Source organism: Rhipicephalus sanguineus, chromosome 4 (assembly GCF_013339695.2).
Source record: "Rhipicephalus sanguineus isolate Rsan-2018 chromosome 4, BIME_Rsan_1.4, whole genome shotgun sequence".
Taxonomy (NCBI): Eukaryota; Metazoa; Arthropoda; class Arachnida; order Ixodida; family Ixodidae; genus Rhipicephalus; species Rhipicephalus sanguineus.
Window position 1 is genome coordinate 66495760 of NC_051179.1, and position 23285 is coordinate 66519044.

General features: G+C 47.1%; 1 long non-coding RNA gene across 1 annotated transcript; it reads right to left on the minus strand.

Annotated features, from left to right (window-relative positions):
• Positions 1 to 14278: 14278 nt before the first annotated feature.
• Positions 14279 to 19380, minus strand: LOC125758390 (uncharacterized). The gene is made up of 3 exons (XR_007416010.1): positions 19355 to 19380; positions 15900 to 16022; positions 14279 to 14395 (listed from the first exon to the last, which is right to left on the minus strand). It is a non-coding gene; the product is annotated as an uncharacterized LOC125758390 (long non-coding RNA).
• Between the last annotated feature and the right edge of the window lie 3905 nt (positions 19381 to 23285).

Below are 23285 nucleotides of genomic sequence, written 5' to 3' on the forward strand. Positions count from 1 at the left end.
TTTCAGTGGTTGCGGTGGTTTAATTCTGAGGAGCAATGAGAGGTGTATGTGTGGGTGTCATCATCATGATCTTCTAGGGTCACTGGGTGCTTTCAGTGGCTGCGGCGGGTTATCTCTGAGAGTCGATGAGGGGTGTGTGGGTGTGTGGATGTCATCATCGTCATCCTCAAAGGTCGCTGTGTGGTTTCAGTGGCTGCGGTGGTTTATCTCTGAGGATCGACGAGGTGTGGGTGTCATCATCATCATCTTCTAGGGTCACTGGGTGCTTACAGTGGCTGCGGTGGGTTATCTCTGAGGATCGATGGCGTGTTGGTCCCTGTGGCTGAAGAGAACTGGAAGGGGAGGGTGCCCCATTACTTAGCAACTTTTTTTCGCCAACTTGCTTTTTCGCTGAAAGAGTTCGGAAGGCGCCTGCAGGTGAACCAGCTGCTGCTGACGATGGTGATTGTGGTGCCGATGCAGTTGTACATGCCCACAACCGAGGAACGGCCATGAAGCGGCCAACGTGTGGGCCACTGAAGGCTCCACTGTCATCAGCATCGTCATCGTCATCATCATTTTTATTGTCATCGCGGGCAAGAATAACATGCCCGTAGCGTCATCACCATCGCCCATCATCATCATCATCATCATTTTCCCGCCACCGCGCCGCGCCTCTCAAGCCGAGAGCCGAGGCGCGAACCAGTAAGAACGAGCTCACGATCCCAGCCGGGCTGGACGCCGCCGCCGCCGCCGCCGCTCCGCTCCGCTTCGGCTGTTCGCCTTCACGTGGCGAGAACGGCACGGCCACGTCGGCCGGTGTCACGTTTCTCTTTATCACTACAGTGGTGACCCGTAGAGCACGCCTTTCCCCGAGAGGCTCGCTACCATGCTTCCGCGATCATTCCCGCCAGTGAAGCCGTTCAACCCGGGCTATAGCCGAGCGTGGTTCACGCAGCTCGATGCCATTCTCACGCTGAATGTCGTCACCGCACACCCGGTGATGATCTGCTGAACGCCCTCCCGGTTGAACTTCATCTCACTGCCGCGTCGACCTCGATCCCGCAGCCATTCGACGGCCTCTGCGCTGCGGTGCCGGCGTGCTACGGCGAAACTTACCACCCGCCTCTGTGTAGCCGCCGCGAGTTCCCGGCTTCCCTTCCGTCACAGCGAGCGGTACTAATCGGCCTGCAGCCCTCACTTGACCAAGACCTGACTCCCCCAACTACTAGTCGTTCTACCTCGCGTCCGACCACAGCCGCATCCCCTCCAGCGCTTGACTATCAGGACGAGGTAGAACACGTTCCACCCTCACTCGACCAGTTCCACACGCTCCATCAAGCTTGCCCGCCATCCTCATGTCTTCCCCGACCTTGACTGCTAACGATACTACGGAGACGTCACTCCACGACGGCTATCTTGCCGCGCGACCTGGAGACTTCCGAGGACAACGTGTCGCGCGCTGTTCGCCCTTCCATTACGGAGGCTTCGCTGTCCCCGCCCATCGACCAGCACATCACCTTTGAATAACCTCGACACTATGTGCGTCTTGCCAGCAGCGACCAGCTTTGCCTCCGAAGTCTGCCGCAGCAGAAGTTCAAGCACTTAACCAACTACGGCTGAACTTGCGGGATGCTGCAGCCATGACGGAAACTCCCGAGGACCGCCCGTCTGGCTCGCCGCAGGTATGTGCAGATCGCGTATGCCGGCCACGCAGGCAGACAACCAGCCTGCCGTCCCCGCATACATACTGTCCTACACCGGCTACGCAAGGTTTTTGTGCGAATACAGTTGATGCGCCTTTCTGTCCCTCTATAGTGTCCAGTGCGCTTCTAGTGGTCCGCAACGTACGTCCTTACGAGCAACTGGCGCTCAAAGCGAGTGCGATAGCTACGGCGACAGCTGTGATACCAAAGACCCGACGCCGGATCACGCGTCACACGACGTCGGCTTTGACTCGAACACCTTGTCGCGTGACTGGCACACTCCGCTTCGGCTGTTCGCCTTCTGAATAAAGTGCTGAGAGTGGCACGGCCACGTATAGGCCACCGTCACCTCTTTCTACCACGCTACAGTGCCCACAATGGGTGCGACAATATGGGTAGGGCTCTGTTGCGGAGCGGCAAACAGAAATAGTTGGTTGGAGCACAACCGGCGTAAGCATAACCGACCATAATCGCCTTTAGAATTGTGGTCTTGGGTATTGGCGGCACTGGATGTTTCACTCGTCCCAATTAAGTGGCGCCAAGCCTACTCCGTGGGCCACTGAACTCCTTTGCTGTAGCTCTGCTCTCTGCGGCATCCTGCGTCCTCTTGCATTCTCGGACCCTTAGAAGACCCAGTAGGAGACTGCTGCACGCCAGCGAAAACATGTGTAGCGTCAGAATCAGAATAATCTCGGAGTCAGAGAGGTGAAGCCTCCTGTCACAACTATTTGAAATCATCGCATCGCCGCTCGGCCCTGAAAGTCAGCCGGGAGCTCCATCTCCATGAGACGGCCTGTCGCGACAGGTACGAATAGTTTCAAGTGCTTTCAGTCTACAGATGGCACTCGAATGTTTTGAAGCGATGGCGGACTCTACATAGTATGGAACTTCACTAGCCACGATTAAGTTGCAATAATCTCAGAGCACGCCAACTGTACTATTTCTTTGCTTCTGCCAAAACACTTTATTAGGTTGCAGTGAACTCAGACCACGACTATTGTACTGTTTATACTGTTTAATTGAATATTTTGTGCACGCTCTATGAAATGCAACTCTCACTGTAGACGCTTCAATCGATACAACACATATCTTCCACATCAACTTTCAATGACACACCATTGTCTACTTGATTCACAGAACAAGTGTGCACACCATCCCCAGCAACTCCAAGCGGGCGCTCGGTATCCACCCTCACAAGCATGAACTTATGATCTGTAAAGTAGCATGAAGCATACTGTATCGCTTTTACACATTACCGGTTGTGAAATGGCAAATCAATAAACGTTCATCTATTAGTAGTTGCTGTTCATCATAAAGTTCAGCACATGATCAGAAAGTTAAATAGCAGATCAACAGAAGCTCCGACCTACAACTCCACGGCAGTCAATGTGAGAAAATTGTAAGCATCCTGCGAATTTTTATTTTTTATTACTCACGCGAACGGCACAATGATGAAGTGTACGAAGAACACGCGTAGCTGGCGCACTTACTTTTTCCTTGGTCCATTCCATCTGACTGCCCACGGCCTTGAAACATAGACATTTAAGGCCTTAAAAACAGTTGCGAGCAACTTGTGCGAGCACTTCGCTTCTCTGTGCCTGCTCCAAGTCGGAGGCTGGACTCCATTGTCCACGATGAATTTATTTTACTATTTAGGTTCCGAGGTATGGCGAGACAAAAAGAAAAAGCTGTACCTACCTACGTCGAAATCTTTCGCGATGGGCCTCGAACTAGGCTAAGTATGTATTGCATAATGCCTCCATAGGTCCTCGCTTTTTGGCCAATCCCACTTAGTAAGAGTCACTCTTTGGGAATATACGATAGGTTTAACATTTTTAAACAAAAGCATAGTGACCATGGACAAATAAAACATATTTGTAAATTACGCTGTCGTGTAAATGTAGTATGTATACAGTATGCAGAACCACAGTGTATTGCGGGAGAAACAACGCACCCGTACTAGCCAATACCTAACTTGTTACGGAACTGTTGTAGAAATGCCAAGAGACAGTGCGGAGTAGGGAGAGAAAGTGAGAGGAACAGAGGGAGAGGGAGAGAGAGAAGGTGCTTACTGAAGATGTGCAGCGGATCGTTTTTTACAGCTAAGGAAAACGGCGCAAAGAATAATAAAAAAAGCCTTGAATTCATAAGTGCCACATGTACTATGTGTTGTCAGTTCAGAAGATAGTCAGAGAAAAAAAGTCGGCAGGACGGCCACGTCTCTTGAAATACGTGCAAAATATGCGCCTTGGTAAATGAACACAAGTTTTTAGAGTAATCTCTATAAGGTTATAAGAGTTTATAGAGTTTATAGAGAGTTTATAGAGATTGGCGCACGTGCAATCAGAAGTCCCACGAATCTCGTATATCTATATGCATGAATTGTGCCGTGGCACATCTCCACGGCGAAACGAATTGGTGGTGGTCCGAGCTGGTGCAGCGTCCATTGGCCTGGGGCAAAGTAAAGATGGCGGTCTAAGCCCGCAGTGCGTGCTGGGCGACTGCCAGGGATTGGTTATGGCGGTGCGTGGGAATTTCGCTCCACCTGAAGAAGTAAGTGCCTGTTGTGTTGACGGACAGCAACACCATCGTCAACAAGATGGACTTCCCGGCCAGGCCTACAAGTGCCTAGGAGACAAGACATACATTGAGGGTATATCGTGGTACAATTTTTGCAAAACAGACTAGTTATAACAGTAAGCAAACATCTTTGGTGTATTGGGAGTTTTTAGTTTGGCAGATTAAAGCAACACATGGAATATTAGAAATCCAAGTGTCTTCACACACGAGGAAGAATCAAAGGTTAGTTGTGCGCAGACGTCGATAATGAGGACCGCTACGAGTAGGGATCATCGCACCATTACTGCGTTAACGCTACCTTTACTGCAGGGGCGTAGCCAGAAATTTTTTTCGGGGGGGGGTTCAACCATACTTTATTTATGTTCGTGCGTGCGTTTGTATGTGTGCGTGCCTATATACGCAAGCAAAATTGAAAAAATTTCGGGGGGAGGGGGGTTTGAACCCCCCCAACCCCCCCCCCCCCCTTGGCTACGCCCCTGCTTTACTGCAGCCACCACGTAGTGTCACCCTCGTGTGTTCTTTTTAAAAGCACATTGATACAGGTAACTAAGGTGTATCGATACGTATATCCCATTTAAGTCCCGGTGAGTAAAACACCCCACAATCGTGCAACGGCAACTGCAGGACCGCAACTAGGACAAGTATTGAGACACACGTGCTGTCGATTGATAGCACTGTTACGTCCGAAAGTTTATGTGGAGAGCGCGAGGTGGACAACCTCCCTCTCTCACGACCACTCAACAATTCCAGAAATAGAAAAAAGAGGCTATACAATGGCTTCAGTAATGAGAGGCCGTAGCACTGAACTAGCATGGACAATAAAGACGACAGAACGGGAGGTTTCGGATCAAGTCAAGCCTGACTTGCGGAGGGTGAAGGCAAGCTATTCTTCGGCGTTGTTCCTTACTTTGATAACTGTGTCACACGTCCTGTCGTTTTCTTGTTCCCGTCAATTTAACGCTATGACCCCAGTTTGTGCAACGAACTAACTAAACAAAATATAGGTGGCAGAGATTCTCACGAACAGCGGTGAAGCAACGACGGCAGACACGAGGCGAAGCGCCCTCGCGACCTTACCAGCTGCAGCACGGACACATTCCGAGCACAGTGCAGCAAGGCGAGAGGCAGCGTCACCGGGCTGATCATGTTGGTGGATAGCGCCACCGACACCGGAACGAGGTAGTACAGCAGGCGCGTGCTAGTCTCCGAGGCCTGTGATTATGCAGACCATGCAGTTTGTACAGAGGGAGAGAGAGAAAGCAAGCAAAGAGAGGAAAGCAAAGAGGTAAACCGGACGAGCGTCCGGTAGCTACCCTACGCTGGAAGTAAGATAACGGGAAACAGAAAGGGTAAGAGGATACAAATTTATACATATTAGCTACACCGACATCACTTGTGCGTGCGTCACTGATACGAATGTTTCTCTGATGAACGCTACTGCAGCGATCTGGTATTCGGCTGGGAAATCGCGGCCCTTCTGAGTTAAATCTGTAAAGAGGGCCGTGGGCAAGCCATGGTGAGCACGCGGCAGTGCAGCTTACTCAAAAGCATGCGCACAGTATTAGGAAATCTGACACCTTTAATTGTGCACATTTAGCTATTCCGAAACTATACACACTCGAACGCGGTGATAAAGGACAGGTTTACGTGCTAAAAACAATTCGCTGTAATAATCACTTCGATGTATAAACCACAGCTCCCCTATAGCGAACACAAACGTACTTTTGTGATCCATGTTATATACCACCTCCAAGAGGAAAAACAAGCAACGAAAGATGACTTATGCAAAACGAAACAACGTGCTGTAGGCTGTAATTTCTGACGCTGCCTTAAACAATTCTTGAGCATTGTCCGCCGCGGTGGTGTAGCGGTTACGGTGCTCGGCTGCTGACCCGAAGGTCGGGGGTTTGATCCCAGCTGCGGTGCTCTGTGTACTGTGCGATGTCAGAGCACGTTAAAGAACACCAGATGGCCGAAACTTCCGGAGCACCCCACTACGGCGTCCCTCATGGTCATATCGTGATTTTCGGATGTTAAGCCCCAGATATCAAATAAAAAACGTTTTTGAGCATGGCTATACAGAACGCCGTCCTCGGTGCGTGCGATCGTGAAAACCTTCTCGAATCCACTCCAAAAGGAAATTATTGACAAATAGAATACGACAGCACAATTATGGGGCACTTAGGCAGTTCCTATGATCTGCAAGTGCGAGACCACTAAGAGTAGCTCAGTGGCTCCTGAAGCGTGTTGCGTCCCCGAAAATGCGAAAGCTGACCAAGCAGCTGCGAACCGAGCAATGAGAGCTGCAGCGGCTTAAACCCGAAGTCGCACGGGATTTCAGATATCCATAGAGTTCGTCTAGAAGCCTATACGGCAGGCGCCTTACGGTCACAGCCGCTTTGCAGAGAATGTGCGTAGTGTAAATAAAAAAGAAAGAGAAGCACTCGGCATATTGCTGTGGTACTTTCACAAAGACAACGACAAACGAAGGCGAACTTCTCCTTGGCCTAGTTGGTATTTATTGCTTACTGTATGCTATTTTTCCGCCGGTAAAGAGAGCACACACAAGATCCGCCCTTGTCGTCGTGTTCGTGTCTTTTTTGTGTGTTGTCCTTGCTAGCGGCAAAATGTCACACGACAAACGAAGGCATTTCTACGTACAGTAATAAGGTTGTTAAACGTACGATGGAGATGATTATGGGCCTCAGGAGTCGACACAGTGGCGCAACGCCCACGGCCTCGGTGAGCAGGCACGAGAGACCGGTGAGCAGCACCTGATTGGTGACGCGCGAGTTGGTGCGCCAGAAGCTCGGGCTCACCAGTTCGAACAGGCTTTCCACCAGGTGGCCCTCCTGCACGCGGAAACGAGACTAACAAATAAACATGCGCGTTTCGATGTTTGTTTCGACGATCGCAAGATGGTATGCGATCTATACGCGAGTGACGAAAGTGGCGAAAGGCTGGCGCTTCCGGGGCGTGGATGAAAGGCAAGAGGCTTGCAGGACAATATTGAAAAGTAGTCGTAAATACACGAAATGTAAGAGGATCACGAGAGTGATATGCATATGATATGATTATCACATTACATTTTCACAAAGTTGCGACACGCATGCGTAGAAATATGTGCGCCGGTTTCAAATCAAGACACGTGAAGCCATGCTCGTGTGCGTGTCTATACCTCATGTTAAATCGAGTCACGAAAGGTCAACCCGATGGTTTCAGTTTAGAGGGTGTTTCTTACCACGGTAAGGTGTGTGATGAGTTGCGTGCCTCCGAGAACGCAGATGACACTCCAGGGCATAGTTTCAAGCAGATGGCGTCGCCCGAAGGCGTCGTAGTCGCCTAGTTGTTGCGACACACTCGACGCCACCACGACCAGCGTCGCCCAGGTCCACACTTGCCTTTGTAAGTGACAAAAGCAGGGCGTTATGGTGGCAACAAGAAAATCAATCAATCAATCAATCAATCAATCAATCAATCAATCAATCAATCAATCAATCAATCAATCAATCAATCAATCAATCAATCAATCAATCAATCAATCAATCAATCAATTGAAGTAGGCAACAAGAACAGTGAGCGTTGTGGAGTGGCGGTGCTATACGGTCATAGTCTCCGAACAAGTTCTTTCAACGTCAGAAATTGCGGCTCCAGACAATAAAGATGAATGTCACGTTCGATCCCAAGAATTAGAACGCCATCTTTCTCTACTTCCAAGCGTGACTACATTTTCTTTGAGCTTCCAGGCGAACAGTTGAGCTATTACCTTGTTTGGAAATAAAAGCAGGCTACGTCGTCATTGATCGTCATTGACTTGGACGTATTCGTCTTTGCAAAAACTGTCTAGCTCAGCAGCTTTGTGAGAGTCGGAAGCGAAGTATAGCATAGGCCACTTTCCTCTATGCCGTATATTTATCCGTCCAAGGAGAGTTAAATACTCCTTATATGGCATTTCAGACCTTACTCTATAAAAAAGCCTATTTACAAACGTTCGCCACCTGTGGCCGCCGATTTTCTATGCAGTCTTTCAAGGGCAACTAAAATTGTGCTTTGTCCCATATATTGTTGATTGTTACCGTTGCTATAGTAAAGAAAAAGAAAAGAAAGAATAAAAAGAAAAGGAGACAGCATCAGGCCTTGCATACTCGAGAAGGTATGCACACTCACGTTAGATGTGTGTTGATGATGATTATGTAGGCGATGATGACGTTGTACGTGGCGAGGTAGAGAAGGAACAGGTGATTGCCCTTCCTGTGGTCCCATGACAGAGAAAAATAGAGGAGGGGAAAAGCACATGAATGCGAAATGGCGCATAGCATTGGATGGCGCGTCATTACGAGATCGTTTGAGAGGTGCACTAGATGCGTTTGGACCGGTAAATTATTTCAAAAGAATATTTGCGTGAATTTTGTGGTTATAGCTTGATTGCTTGGAGCGAAAGCAAATGTAAAATTGACTTTTTTAAAATTTCTTGCCGCAGTCTCATCGCCCTTACGCCAATGTCTCGTCAGGTATTTTCAAGTGGACTGTTTTGTATTTGTAGCTATAACGACTCAATAGGTAACTGAATAACTTTTACACTGAATAATGTTTACAAGTCATTGCTGAATATTTTTACAGATAAGTTATAAGCCCGACGAAGCGCCTTCGTCTTTGAAGGTGCCCTGCAACACTTACTGAACATGGCCAGAAAACGCTGCCGATCGGTAGTCGAGGCTTCTGTGAACATGCGAGCCAAATGTCATAGCACTGCACGAGGCAGGGAACTTGCGATTACGCTTGAAAGACAACTAGAAATCGCTCGCTCTTCCCTGGGAAAATTACGTCATCGACGAGCCGAACTCAGAAGGGAGGATGCCGCCTTTGGCTGATTTGAGCATTCTTGTACTGCATAGTTACCGCGATCGCCACGGGGTGCCGCCACGTACCGGCGCCGCGCTCTGTAGTGTACTGGAATTATAGCGAAACTATCTCGCTCGCGATCATATTAAAATCGAGCCGACGCGTTCAAAGAAAAAAAAAAGAAAAGAAAGTGCTTAAGGTCATGACGCGCCGCTGACGCAGCTTCTCGCCCCTACGTCATAGCACCCTGCCTAGACTTCAGCGCGCTCGTCTGACCAAAACGAGAGAAAAAGTTGTTAGCTTTTTTAGGACCAGCGATTACAATTGAAATCATCATACTTGTAGGTCAGTAAGCAACCACCTCGAATAAAAAACAAAACAAAGGTTGTTCTTCCCAAGGAGGTTTAAAAAAAAATCTGGAGTGGAAGCTCTCGAAACGCCTTGCCAGCGAAAGTGAAGCCAGCTTTTGCCCACCAAAGAGCTCGGAAACATGCTCTTTCCTGGTGGTGCCTACTTAGAGATCAAATGGCTTTGATCTGTTGGTGTAAATGCTACGTTAATTACAAAATAAAAGATCGTTGTTGCCGACAAAAGTAACCCGTCGAGAGGAGTATTGACGATTGATGTCCAATAAAATTTGCCATGACTTTGAAGCTTACTTACGAAAACTAGTAACACAAAGACACACTTGCAGCAGTATCTGACCCCTAAAAGTTGCCATATTAAACTTCTCTGGCGTGCGTGGAAAACGCTTGCTCTCCTTCGCCAAACGCCGATGGTTTATCGTGCCCCTATACTCGGCGACAACTTTCCTTGACAGCACTGTGGAAGCTACAGAACCGAAGTGCATGCCTGCTACCGCGCCAAGAAATAGTACTTACGTTTACTGATAATTTTCTCGTTTTTCTTGCTGAAATAAATGTTGCTTTATTTATTATGAGACTGAAACAGTTGCGGGAAGTCGTAGGTAATATACAGTTATTGTTCGCCTCGCAAGAATGCTTTCCTTTTCTTTCCATTTCTTAGACAGCACCACCTTTTCAGCATGCCCGTTTTCCAAAGTAAACATGGCGTCCGTGACGTAGTGGGTCAGTGTGCGGCCGCAAACGCGCCGTTTAGTTCTCCAAAAAAAAAAAAAAAATGTACTCGTAATATGACACTAAAATGTACTCTGAACAATCGAAATGTCTCTCCCGTTCACATTCCCTTCACATTTTTCGTGAATATGTTTTCTAAACGCGTTAACGATGCGAGCGAGCAAAACCGAAATAAGCCGCAAGCTGCCGTACTACTTGCGGAGCAACACGAATGTGCGGAAGCCCCGCCTCCGTAGCCTTCGCTCCAATGTCAAGATAAGTTGTCGTCGAGTATAGTAAGATGGCAGGCGCAGCCGCCATCCTTTGGTGGGCACGGCTTCACTATTGCGCAATAATCGCCACTCCAGCAATTTTTTTTAACCTCCTTGGTGCTTCCGTACAACTCATATTTAGCATCTCTACGTATGCTGCCAACCTGGCAGGCTTAAGAAAGTGAGGTCAACTATAATCGGGGACAACTTTCTGTGGCAATGAAGGGAAAGCTACAGAGCCACAATGCACGTATCCCACCGCTAATGAATGTAGTCCCACAATTGCGTCCGTATTTTCTGCGTGAGATATATAAAATACTCCTTCATTTTCTACATGTAGCTTTTTGAGACGGAACGCAGTGCACACAAGCGAGATATTTGTATTTCTTTTACTTTATACGTTGTCACTTTGCGTTTTTGCGTGCTTGAAAAAGTCGCGCCTTTTATTCGTACCTTAGACGCTAAGTAGCGTTTGCGTCGAAATGCAACACTAGCCATCACTTTCCACGGCGTTACGAGACGCGCGCCAAACCGGACTACTTCGCGTAGCAGTACATGTGCAGACGTTCCGACCCCGTAGCCTTCCCTTCATTGCCACAGAAAGTTGCCCTCGAGTATAACGCTCGCGGTGTTACCGCAATTCACTCTGGCAGCTTCTTTCACCCTGCAGAGGTAAACCATTTATTTTACTTTTGTACCGAAAATATTAATTTTGCCTATTATAAACAATTCTAAATCACCGAAATGATTTTTAGTGATATATTAGTAATTTAATTGAATATTAATAAATAAACTAATTAATTTTGATTGATAACTGTGAGTGCAGATTTTTTAATTTTTTGGACTGTCATGATCATACGCACGTCATGTTGTAAAAACAAGTTGCTTACATTCAGCATAATTAATTGGGTCTGAAAGGGTTAAAGCGTGCGACAAATCTGTAACTGCGCTTGTACTTGATGGATTAAAAAAGAAAGTGGCAATCGATTTGTGCTGCAAGAAACTCCGATAGCGAGGTCATTGGTTGATTACTTGGAAAAGTGTTGAAGAGCTCCCATTTGACGTCACGGCGAGGCGATGCGGCTACTTCAAGGAGACAACGCACCCACCCCTCCCCCCGTTCCCTCCCCTTTTGTCTTGTTCTTTGCGTGGTCTCCGCGATTAGCTACAGCAGCGTAGCACGCTGTCGCAGCTCATCCCAGAGGCTACGTTCTTCGATTTGTACTTACTCGGGAAGACGTGCGACGGCGCGATGGTCATGTGGCACGTGGCCGATGGCGTGGTCCTCGGGCGTGTGCCACCCGTCTTCGCTGAAACGCGAATAAACGAATGATTACGACAGCGTATTTCACTCAACTGCTGGCACTTGAAGCAACAATAGCCAATAAGGATTCTGGATATGAGAGACGATTGACTCGCTCGTTATCGTTGGGAAATGTGGGCCTAGGCTTGATATCGGAAGGTATGGGTCAAAGGAAAGTTCGGGCTTCTGGGGCATGCATACGATGCACGTGCTTCTATGGCTACTTTCTGATATAATAAACAAGACAAATCAGCCTTATTTTTAGAGGAAGTAGTGCAAAAGTCGGTAAAGAACACTGACTTAAAATCACTCGACTTACATGTCTCTAATCCTTTGTAGGTTTTGTCCAACACGTCATATCCAGCAGCTATCGCCAGGCATCCAAAAATTTAATTTTAAGCCGGCCGTTGTATTAACTACTGAACAATGGGACTACATTGGTACTATTTAACACTTGTATTACATTACATTGTGCTGTGGCATGCATGAAAGTCTGCCCAAGGAGACTTTCGGTGCGCCACTTCCGGTAATACTTTTTCAACGGTCCCAGCGGTGTTTTCCTGGTGTGTTTGAGTTTGTTGCTCTATTATTTCTGGCGCATTCTTTCAGATGTGTTTGGAGCGATGTCTAGGGAGTATACATGAAGGGGCTCGACAACGTCGCACGGGGGCGGTATAAGAAGAAACTGCAGTGGAGAGAAGAATTTGCCTGATACGCTGGATAGGGAAGTTTTGCAATTCAGCTTTTCTACTGGAGCTAGAAACCTGTCTCCCGTCACAGCCTCGGACATAGTGTAGTTTGTCTAGACACACAAGGTCACGATAAAGTTATTATTGCGCTTGTGTCACAACGGGCACTCTTGATAGAGATTGGCGCCGATCGGAATCGATCGTGATCCAAAATGTTCGGTGTGACTGAGAAAACATAAAACGTACTCATTATGTGATGACATCAGGTGAGGCTGAGTCACGCGAACTACTATGGTTTACTCACGAGCACGGTATTCATGTATTAAGCTTTCAAGTTAACCTGCCTACGTCTGCAGTTCACGCTCCAACCAAAAGATAAATTAGCTAGAGTACAACGAGGTCCATTGGTGGCAACACGACAGTCGATGAGTCATTTGCTCGCGCCGATGAAAACCTACTCGCAGCCGGCGGTCACATAAAAAGCATATGCAACGGCGTCACTGCAATTGGCAACAAAACGTGGGCACCGCGACGTACACTGTGTATTCATGTTGAGCACGGCTGCTTTGGTGTCTAGAGTGTTGCTTCGAACAGCACACAACACTGATGAGGCTCCAACTAGAAGAAACACCTTTACGATGGATTTTCGGTGTTAGCCAGCTTTCACATTTTGCTATCCACTTCAGGCGTCACTGCAGCTGTCTGTCATGGGTGGCAGACGATGGCGTCCGACGTGTTCCTTCTAATTGGGGACCTTCGACTAACGTCTGAGCATTGTCTGAGTATGCATTGAACTTTACTTGGCTTAAATTTGATGAAGTGGGCAGAACCGATCTGTGCGCTCTTTGTGGGAATTCAGTTTTTGTCGCCTGATTGCTGCAATCCAGGCGCTCTCTCTGCCTTCATCTGTCGGGAAACAGAACGTTTTGACTTGCAATAGCAAATTAGTTGTGGATCGCAGACTGCATCCTGGCACTACACATCTGTCCCCTAGTTGCGAGTGCTTCATCGGAATAATTTTATCCGCAGAAAACATCGAAACACAAGCAGTCACGACCAGCAACGCAGGCTAAAACCACGCTAAAACAAGGTAAACAGGAAGTTTTCTAGGGAGCATTTCCGGTGAACACACAATGTTGCCAGAGAACGGTAAGCGCTGGCGAAACCGTCTATACATAAAGCGCACACGAGGTTGCCAGGGAAAAAAACTGACAAAAAAAGGAGACACGAGTGGAGCGGTTCACTTGTGTGTTTCCTGTTTTTGTCTACAGCTTTTGTGAAGTACCACAGATAGGCCAATTTAAATTTGTGCTTTTATTAATTTTCAGTATTGTGGCTGCCAGGGCTGCGAACTAAGGGGGAGATAAATAGATAGATAGATAGATAGATAGATAGATAGATAGATAGATAGATAGATAGATAGATAGATAGATAGATAGATAGATAGATAGACAGACAGACAGACAGACAGACAGACAGACAGACAGACAGACAGACAGACAGACAGACAGACAGACAGACAGACAGACAGACAGACAGACAGACAGATAGATAGATAGATAGATAGATAGATAGATAGATAGATAGATAGATAGATAGATAGATGCGGATGATACGCTCCCGGATTTACCTTTCCAGTCTGCAGTCCTCAACATGTTCATATTTTACGGCGTGTTAGGCGTTTAGCTTAAACTCTGCACCCTCGTGTTTACTTGAAAAATTAGTCTTTAAGGGCGTTAGTACGATCAATTGACAACGGAAATAAGGAATGATGATGGTGACAGAAGTTTAGAGATTGTCGAATCAATATCGCACTGGCACTCACTGGCGTTGCAGGTTTGCCACGTAGAGGTATCCGCAGCAAAATAGTACCGCGCCGACCACTCCAGGGAACGTCAGTAGTGCCCACAGCCATAGGTTTATTTCGTCCGCGTACTCCTCTTGGCCACTGGAAGGGAAGTGAGTGACGCCTTACTTTGACGAGGTGTCTCTGGGACCACTGCTTCAAGCATAAGCACTGGGATATGCATTATCAGAAGATGGCAGATCCGAATCGTATACCCTCTGCGGCCGCGTTAACATGGCCGGGTGAATGCTAAACGTTGCTACACTTAGACTACAGCACACAATGCATTGCAGTATATTTGGGCAAAAGTGCACTAAATCGTGCAGGATACTCATTCGACAGGATCCTTCTATCTCCCACGGCATCAGCCTGTTACAATATTTCAATGATCGTAGACGTTCGCATAGTTTATATGTTTTGACGGGTTCAGATTCAATAGAAGTCTCTCACACGTGTTGTTACACAAGCAGCGGTGATATTGAAGCTGCCCATCTGTCGCATTATTACAAATCCGCCAACAATCATAGTGTACTACATGTAAATAAGCCCGCACACGACATCACGAGACATTCGACTTGTATTAGCACATTCGCAAGAAAACTCTTATAACTCTGCAGCATTTTGTAACCGAGATTAATAACGTAATTGGGCTTCTCCGCAAGAGCACTCGAATGGATAATTGAGATTTCACGGATATTCGTTAGCGATGAGGACGACTTCTGGTTGATGCGTATGCGGGCGTGATAAATCGAGCTTTGGGAAAAAAAAAGGAATAAGTCGTCTTAGCACGAGGATTGAAATTGTCCCCGATTGTACACCCAGAGGCGAGACAAACACAACAAACAACGCTTTCAGAAGCTGTGAAATCGAAATCGGCGCCCTGTACTGCGAGACAAGAAGGCGATCGGGCGCGTGTATAATTAACGCGTACTACAGAAAGCACCATAAAAGTGCCTCTTTCATGCTTATTGATGCTTCACTACGCGACAATTGTGCTTCACTGTAAGACATTGTTTTGTATTGCGATAGCAATGATATGGACTCTCGAGGCGCATTTTCGTCGCCGCCATCTTGTTCCGTATAAATTCCAAATCGATACATCGCCTCGCGCTTGGTATGTTGTATGTGCGAGCGAAAGCTTGCCAAGGCTGCAGACGGGCGCGGGCAGCAACTGCGAACTTTGATCAAAAGGATGCGGTCGTGCACACTATCCCTACTGACATCAGTAGACGGCTCATACCTTTGTACATGCTGTGCTCTCACTGCCGACTTCGTGTTGAATAGAGAGACAGCACGAAAGCCGCTTCGCCCCTGGAGCGGCCGTACTCTCTTATGCGAGCGTTTGGATAGTTGCGTCAGATCGGATCGCATCGGAGTTTTGGTAGCCGGACTTCGTATAACATTCCAATTTGTCGCTATCGCAATTCATTGCTTCGCCATTGCGGTGAAAGTGTGACCTGTTTTTTTTCCCACCACAAAACAGCATTGAAGTGCGGCGCATCTATCCTTAAAACTACATCAATGCGTGGAAGGCATGTGAGACGCCTGGATGCATTTGATGTACGAAAAAAAATGCGAAGATCAAGCTGTGACGTTGTTCACTCACTGTTCCGCCTCGTGAAGTGGCATTTCGGCACGCGACGGCAATGTCCAGAAGCCGATCACGTTGCCCACCACGGCCATGATGACTGGTCCCACGAGGAAAGCTGTGCGTATCTCTCGGAACTTTCTGCGTTCAGAACGACACAGGCAGTGAGCGCTGGAGTACTGCGCCAATTTCTCGGTCGCCGAAGAACGAGTTCGAATGACACATAAGCCAAGATGTTCAACAGCCAAGAGAGCTTGGCGGATGAACGGCTCCCTTCTTGGAATGCGAATCTTCGTTGACAGGAAGGAACACGCGATATCTGTATCCGAATGTTATGAGCCCAGGGAAAGTGAATCCTTCCTACCACAGATAGGCGGGAATCAATTCTTCATTATTTTTGCTTGATCTCATCACCCGTATTCGTTCAGAGTGTATTGAAACATCCGCTCATTTGGTGTTTGTCTTGCGCTAAAGGTTAACAACAACAACAACAAAAAAAATGTTAGTGTCCCCTAATTTTCCTGACGTGAAAGTTTCACCTTCCAGACCCGGCGGTCTTATGGCTCTTTCATAATGGCTTGCTGCTGCTCGGCGAACGAGAAAGACGCGGGTTCTATTGCAGAGCGCGGCCGTCCCATTTCGACGGAAGCGGAATCAAAAAATAAAAGAAAAGAGAAGGAAAGAAGACGCTCGTGTGCCGTAATTTAGGCAGGCATATAAATCCTCAGGTTTTCACTATTACCCGGAGCCCACCACTACAGCCTTCATTCTTGCCAGCTATGAATGAAGTTCCGAATTCTTCAGCTTCATACTTCAAGCTTAAATTTGTGTAATCAGCGGGCGGAATTGACGAAAATGAAGTTGTGGGCCTATCCAGCGTGCTTGCGTGTTCCTCCTGTTCCTGGCGAGGTTTCATTGTGCAACGTCAAGCAACCTTCGTGAAACCCGGCTGCGAAATATTGGGTATGAGTTAAATTGGCAGCCAGCATAAGCGGTATAGGCAGCATAGACGAACGCACGTGTGAAAAACCGCGAAGAACAAGCGGTGCATTAACCTGTGCTTTTAATGCGAAGAATATTTGACACGAATAATTTTATGCGAAGTATTGGCAGCAGCAGGCATTAACAAGTTAAGTCAAGACCGGCAGTTTACCGCCATTCTCAAACGGTGCATCCCTGCGTCCTCCCGAAGTTACCGTCATCAGCCTGACAACTCCCACTGCAGGTTAAAGGCCTCTCCCACGTTTCTTCAATTGAACTAACCCGGTCGTGCGCTTGCTGCGCCCACGTTATCCCCACAAAGGTCTCAGTCTTATCTACACATCTAACTCTCCGCCTCCCCCTGGCACGCTTGCTTTCTCTTGGAATACATTCTGTTACTCTTAATGACCAGCGGTTACCTTCACTTCTCGCTACATGCCCTGGCCGTGCAAATTTATTGTCCTTGATTTCAACAAAGATGTCATTAACATTCGTTTTTCCCTAACTATCTCTGCTCTCTTCTTGCACTTTAACTTTACGCCTATGATTTTCGATTCGATAGTTTGCCACGTAGTCCTCAATTTCAACTAAGCCATTTTCGGTAGCCTCGAGGTTTCCGCCCTGTAGGTAAGTACCGGCATGATGCAGCTGTTGTGCACTTTCATCTTGAGTGATACTGGTGAACTGCCATACATGATTAACATGTGGTGTAGAAACGGGAATGTGCACGTTAAAGAACCCCAGGTGGTCAAAGTTTCCGGAGCCCTCCACTACGGCGTCTCTCATAATCATATGGTGGTTTTGGGACATCAAACCCCAACAATTATTATTACTAATTATTATTATTAGAAGCGGGAATGTTAAAGAGTACAATCATTACACCTTCCAAATGCTCAGATATACATTAAATTCTTAAAGGGCCCCTCACCAGGCCACATGGCAAATTTTAGTTAGACGCTGGAAGTTGTTGTGTGCCGAATGAAGAGCAGTAGGCCGCAAGAATTGTTCAAATCGGTTCATTACGAGCTGAGAAAAACAATAATTTGTAGCGGCGCGAAACCATGATGCGAGGAGGCGAGTTTCAAACCCTTGCCACTCGCCCCGTGTAGCCTTCGCAAGCCAAATCCCTTCCCTGCCCTCTTCACTTGACACATACGCATGAACACGTCATGCGCATGCACGGTCACGTGCGCATGACGTGCCCGAGCCAGCCGGAGCACGCGAGCGGCGTTGCACGGCCGCTACCTTTTTTTTTATGTAGCCGCCATGGTAGCGGCCATGGGCGTTTTGTCGGCGTTCTCTGTGGTGTACTGCCTGTTTCTGCGGGACGGGCATGAAAGTTGAGACATTTGTACGGGCACAAGAGTGGCGGTATCATGAGCCAGTAACGCATTAACGTTTACTTGGACGCGGTAGAATAAATGAGCATAATGAGTGCTCGAACGCGCTGGAACATTACTTTCGTTTCCAGGGCTGGCGTCTGCTCGATGCGCTAACCGCGGGGACACGAACGCATGGGAAAGAGAGGCACATTAGCGCCGCATGTCGCTGCAATTCACGAAAAAAAAATGAAAAAGACGCACACATTCCTTGTGTCTCATTATTTCTCTCAAGTTTCATTAATCTATTCAAGCAACAAATTACACAAACTACACATGTCGTGTCAAATAATTATCGCAGCATCACGTGCTACTGTTGGCGACGTCAGAGCACAGTCGCCTACGTAGAGGAGCGACGTCACAGCACTACCATCTACGTAGGGCCATTTTCTCATGTACGTCATCCCCTCATTCTCTAAATCGCGCGCCCGCGAGAAGAAGGGCAAGCAGCGTTCACCTTGAAATTTGACCCATTTCCGCGGCGCGTAGCGTTGCAAATTTGGCAGACGTGATCGTGAACGCCCAGTGTATGCATTGCGCTCGTTCGCTCAAAATTGTCAAACCTGGTGAGGGGCCCTTTAAGAGCAAAGCTTGATAAGAGCGTACAGCGAGTGATTGGTCAAAAATGTGAGGCGTAACGAGAAACATGCAGACAGCAAGTTTTATTACAGAGGAAACGGGGTTCATTGTACATAGAAGGATGAAAAATGAAACTTTTGCGAATAGGCAGGTCAGTTTAGAGCTTCCTGCTAGTTGCAGTAGTGGTGCCTAGAGAAGAAGCGTGTACTCGGGGAAGGCAGTGGCCTGTACATGTCGTGATAAATCTTGAAATGTTACAAACGTTACGGTGCAGCTATCGCAACTAGGGTTCGATCGAGGATCATCGTTGCGGAGAGTGGGGAAACAGGGTATACAGGCAATGGGCTGCTGTATGCTGCTGCTGCTGCTGCTGATGATGATGATTTGCGATGCAATATTTAAGAGGAAAAAGAACATATCGTAATGCTGAAAAATTACCATTTCCTCTTCTAGCTCATTCGAGCAATACTGCGAGAGAGCGCGCGACTTCTCATAATGAAGAGTTCACTACGCAAGAAATGACTGTTTTCTTACTTGTGCCTCAGTTCTGCGTCGGCGGTGGGGTCGTTCACATCGTAGGCCTGGCCTGCGTGTTGTAATTAGAAAGAAACGCGCGTGACATGCTTTTAACATTTGCGCTTGGCGTTTTTGTTGCATCATAATGAATGATTTTATAGAGGACTGCAGTGTACAGTACTCACGGATTGAAATATGACAAATTAGGGCTAAGTTGCACATGTTTTCGTTTCTACCGTCTTATGTTCGGGCCATACTGGCACACTTTTCAACTCGAGCGCGTAAATCAGAGCCAACATTAACTTTAGAGACCAGATTCATCGCGACATGGCATGGTTATCTCGAGCAATTGCGCATACCAGTGGTTATACTAAAAAATTAATGTCGCATTTGAATCCGTGTGTACTGTACCTGCTACTGCCATGCACTCATGTCAACGGCGTTCTGCTTTCTGAAGACCTACTGGAGCTGTTGGTCCTTTGGTCCTCGCCTGAAGCCTTAATTTTAAGCGTGAACAGATTTTAAGAAGGCATTGTGGAGAAGTGAACTGTTTGTGTAGCTCTCAGCACGCTTTCCGCTGAAAAAGATATAACTAAGGAGAGGAATCACCATCTCACGCTCACCAGCGCAGGCGAGCGGTGACAAACGCTTATTACGAGGAAGAAGGTTTCGAGCACGGCGCGGTAGATGGCGCCTTTGAAATGAACGGTATCTGAATAGAGCATTCAAAGCTTGGCGTGCGCAAGCGCTTGCGATGACGTGTTCTTTTCTTCCTCCATTGCGCTGCACTGATGTGTCCAAGTGTAAGCAGCAGTTTGTTCAACAGCGCGTTCTTCTGCAGTATAAGTCGCTGCGTGCACATTTTAAATATCGTAAAAGCAGCAGTGAAAAAGACACGACATCTACGACACCGGAGGCGAACATGCGCCTTTCCCAGTGGCGTACCAACTTGTTCACGAGTGGGGGGCCCCTCGAAGCACACACACAGATTATATATATATATATATATATATATGCAGACGCCAGCAACATGATAAAACAGGACAATACATTTCACATGCCATGCATGCCCCAAAACAAGCATACACATCCGTGTCATACAAGTAAGCAGTATATTTTAGAGAAATTTTCGTTGGGCCAGTTGGTCTGCGTTCATATTTGCTTTTAAGGCACGAAGGAGCACAATCACAAGAAAGGACACAGGAGGCGCTCTGTCTCGTGTCATTTGCTGTGATTACGTTCCTTCGCGCCTTAAAAGCAAATATAAGCAGTATTTGCAGCCACGACTGTTTATACGTTAACTATTCAGCATTTTGAAAAAGCGATAAATACATGGAGAGCGGCGCAGGAAAAGACTAGCACGGGAGATGAGGCAATAAGTGAACGTGACCGTGTGGCGTCCTCTCTCCTCCTTGTATTTTGATGCGCCGCTTTCCTAGAATTTATCCATGCACCAACTAGCCCAGCAACGCATTTTAAAGAAGTGACTGTAAGAATGATTATTGATGAGCATGTGTTACTTGTGTCGCTCCCATTTGTACATTTCGTAGATCAATGGGTGATATTTCTTTACTATCAATAAATTGTTACCGTTAATTGTGTTTAGTAACAGAGGTAGTAAAAACTGTAGCAAAGGTATTCCCCACGTAGTACTGACATACTTTACTTACCAGTCTAGAGGTTTGCCTGTACATTTTGCTTTGTTTGTTTTTAGTCCAGCTAGTGATTCTGCCATGTTATAGCTATCGTTAATATATTCAGCAATATTATCAACTAGCCCAACTTTGTGTTTTCTGGAACATTGTCAGTGTATGTGGAATTAACCTAAATAGTGCAGCGTTTATTAGAAAAAGGCCACTGGAAAAGGAATGTACGGCGCATTTCATACTGCGTGAACTGCGCGGTTTTGAAAAGGCGCCACTTGTTAATATTTTTATTGGTGGTCATTGCTCGAACGAGCAATGCGAAATATTTATTTTGTAAAAACGTGCCTCGTACAGAAGCGTGCCGACTATTAGGGTACACCAAAGAATTTTTTTAGTGCAATACCAATTGTTTTACAGTGTTTACTCTTCATACTCGTGACGTGGTTATCACATATCATGTGTTCGTCAAGGTAGATTTATACCAGTTTGGGTCTGTTAGCCCTTGCAACTAGCTATGAACCTTAATTTCTGAGAAAAGATAAAGTCGCGCCATCTGCATAGCTTACAAACTTAGCTTTGCTATCAATGTTTGTGATACGGTAAATAGAGAGTGTAAACAGAAGAGGTCACAAAGTGCTTCCCTATGAGGTACTGCATCTGAGAATTCACCTGCAAATAATACAATGTGAGTTCCACGTCGTAGATAGGATGAGGTTCAAAAACTTGCTATGCCTCCAGTACCATAAAATTCCAACATTCTTAACAAAACGGTGTGGTTGACGAAGTGAACGGCTTTGGAGAGGTCTAAAAATAGGCCGTGTGCCACTTTGTGACATCGGGTTTTGTAAAGCAACCTCATGAGCAAGAAGAGCAAGCTTCGTCGATATGATTTTGCGGAAAAAGTATTGAGTGGGAAGTATAAGATTATGAAGGTCAACGAATGGTACGTTCGGCGTCACACTTTGACCTTTTATTTCTGAGAGCGGGGGCTAGAAGCGCAAGTGTGCCCTTACCACTCTTCCTCTCAGTAAATATGGCTATGCAAGCGGCAGAACCTTACACTTGTATTGACTAGATCTGGACTGGTATAACAACAAAATTTTCCGTTCTTTTTTTTCTGTCTCGTATAAGTCCATTGCTGTTAATGATCGGTCGAAGTCTTCTGCGTCGTGCCCACAGCGCCTGTTCGTAACGCGATGCAACGAAAGGAGCTAAAACGTCCCATCTCGCAATGATTCCCCGCGTATTGTTAGGTAGAAGATCAAACTACTAAATTATTTCTGATGCTGCCTTTTCTCGCCATTACTTCTTCGCTCTTGGTTATTTGTTCGTCGGCGCTAAAATAGCTTGCCTGTCACGCGACGTCACCAAACTGCGAAACTTACGATGTCAGAATTACGAGTACGCACTAAACCGCGCATTAGTATTCATATGTCGAGCAAAGCTCTATTTATTTCGTCTTGTTCCGAACGAAAGAGAAGATGGCATCGCGACGATGGTTTAGCAGAGGCTATTCATAGCAGGCGGCGAGAATGGATTTAATTGCACATAATAATTTCAAGGATTGTATAACGTCGTTGGACCGTTCGTGCGCGTATACGGCATCGCTCTGTAAACTCTTCTTTGTTGAGGATGCGTTTTTTTATCGCCCTAATCCAAGCCACTGAGGTCGTTGCAAGCTACAGTATGATCAGCCAGGCGAATAAGATTAATTCGGAAACACAGGCGGAATCTTCATCCACCGCCGTTCCGCGTCAGCTCTGCCCATAACACTTAGCGCATCTGCGCGCTCATTAACTCACTTCAGCCAAGGGGATAGGGCAGGCAATGCTGTACGTTTTCGAAGAAAAAACCGAGGCATTTCTTGTGAACTGCAGTAACATTAATTGGCTGAAATCTTCATAAATGCTGCTGGTTCCCGCCCTAGCTTGCGTCGGTGGTGGTGCACATTTGATTGCATGTAGAGCGGAATAAACACGGGACGTAAGACTCTGACGCCTGAGAGCCCCTGCTGAGCTGTAGCCTCCTCCACAATGCAAGAGCGCAAGGTATCAAAGCGTTCCATAGACGACTCGCACCGCAGGGAACCTACGGAAGACAATCTTCACTGCAGAAGCTGGGGATACATCTAAATTTCATTATCTAATTTTGTGTTGTCCACTGCGCTGCCGGCAGTGAACGCTCAGAAAAGTGGGGGTGGGGGGGCTCAGCTCCCCCGACTTTTGGGATTGGGGGGGGGGGGGCAGCGCCCCCCTCGGCCCCCAGTATATACGCCTATGGTCTTTCCTCATACCTCGCCGCAG